Genomic DNA, 1,993 nt, shown 5'->3' with positions numbered 1-1,993 from the left:
GAGAGGAATTTCATTCAAGGCACAAAGGAATGACGAAGTCAGCTGGGGAATTGCATTAGTCCCTTCGCTCAACAGCCCTCTGATTCATCTGTCCTTTCTGTAAAGACAGAAATGACTTCTTGTTTCATTAAAGGTAACCATGAAGACAGGAGAACCCAGGAGGTGGCCGGGGATGCAGAGAGTGAGCCTGGTGCACTCCTATAGACCACCTCATCCCACAGAAGCTCAAAGGGGGCCTGAGGTCTTGCCTTTGTCACACAGCAAGCCAATGCACCAAGGCTGTGGGAGGGGAGAGGAAATCAGAATCTCAGAGCCAGTATGGCCCTCTTGGAAGTCCTTGGCAAAATTCTGACTGCTTGGAGCCTCAGTTTTCCTCCCTGTAAAATGGCTGTAGACCCAAGCCCAATGTATTACAATTGAACCCCTATTTATTTTTCAAGCAAAACCATTCAAGGAAACCTTTAAAAAAAAAAAAAAGAAGAAGAAGATGCCTTCACCACTGAGCTCATTTCTGACTGTGCTGGCTCCCTTCTTGCCCACAGGTGCCCCCATGGCAGAGACAGGACCCCTGCTGGAGGGGTGGAAGAACTGGCCCACCCCGCCCTGCCCAAGCAGGGGGCTCCTTGCCCCCTCCTGGCTTATGCCTCCCAGAAGCCATACTGTCCAGGTTAAAGCATGGGAAACCGTGGGAAGCGAGGGCTGGTTACAGACAGGAGACTTCTGGCTGGGTCTGTTACCAGTTCATTTGATGACTTCAGGCAAGTCACTTTCCCTCTATGGGTCTCAGTTTTCCCTACAGGGACAATGCCAAAGAATATATAGGTCAAGATTATTTTAGTTGCAAAAGGACATCCAACTCAAATTTACTTTTAAAAATGGAGACATGGAACATATTGGCACCAAGTACATGAAAAACTCAGTAGTGGTTGCAGATCCAGGCAAGGTTGGATCCAGGCTCCAAAAGATGTGGTCAGGACCCTGTGTCTTGCTTCTTTCAGCTGTTTCCATTCCTGTGCTTCATCCTAGGCTGGCTTCCCCACAGTGGCAAGACGCCTGCAGTAGCTCCGGACTTACAGCCGCATGGCCCCAAGCCCAGCACATAGCAGGAAGTACCGCCCAGGGGATGCCAAGCAGAATCTCAGGATCCATGCTCATTGGTTTGTCTCATGTCATGTGACCATACCAGGACCCCAATCACTGTGCCCAATCGGGCAATCTCTTCTCTAATTGGCCTGGCCCGCCAGGCAGGCCAAATCCACCGATGCCTGCTGAGAGGACCACAGGTTCCAATTTCTTTGTGCTGTGGAACTCTGTCTTAAAATGACAGCTCATGCAGGTACCCATCACCTAATGCAGAAGAAGGTTCTAGTTGCTCTGATAGAGGGAACTGGGCAGTCCAGGCCCCATTCACACACTGTCTCACCTTCAGCTCGCAGGAGTGATTCACCACCCTGCTCCTGGCCTAGCTGCGGTGGACCCCAGTGGGGTGGTGGAAGGACCTCTCGGCTCCTTGGATGAGATGCTCTGGATGGTCTCCAGGGCTAAGAATCAGGGTCTGTAAGGCCAACGACAGCTTGAGGTCAGGGACCCCGCATGACCTGCCCCTTCCTGCTGACAGAACCCAGGGTCAGTCACCCACCCTCCTAGCTGACTGACAACTAAAGCCCTCCTCAGCAAGCCGCCTCTCCACCTCCACAGGCAGGTGCTTGCCTACTAGATGTTAATGCTTGCTTAGTCTTAACTCCAGTTCAACGGTGTGCTTTGTGAGGGCAGAGGTGGTGCCAATTTTCATCACTCTCCCCAGGCTAGTACAAAGTATTGATAAATATTAGATGGATGAATGGATGGATATGGATGGATAAACAGGTGGGTGCGTGAGTGAATGGACGGATGACCAAGTGAGTGGATACGTGGGTGGGCTGGTGGATAGGGAGGTCAGTGGGTGGATGAATGGGTAGATGGATGGATGGACACATGGATAGGAGAGTGGGTG

Source organism: Colobus angolensis, unplaced genomic scaffold (assembly GCF_000951035.1).
Source record: "Colobus angolensis palliatus isolate OR3802 unplaced genomic scaffold, Cang.pa_1.0 Scaffold31, whole genome shotgun sequence".
Classification (NCBI taxonomy): Eukaryota; Metazoa; Chordata; class Mammalia; order Primates; family Cercopithecidae; genus Colobus; species Colobus angolensis.
This window is presented reverse-complemented; position numbering follows the sequence as displayed.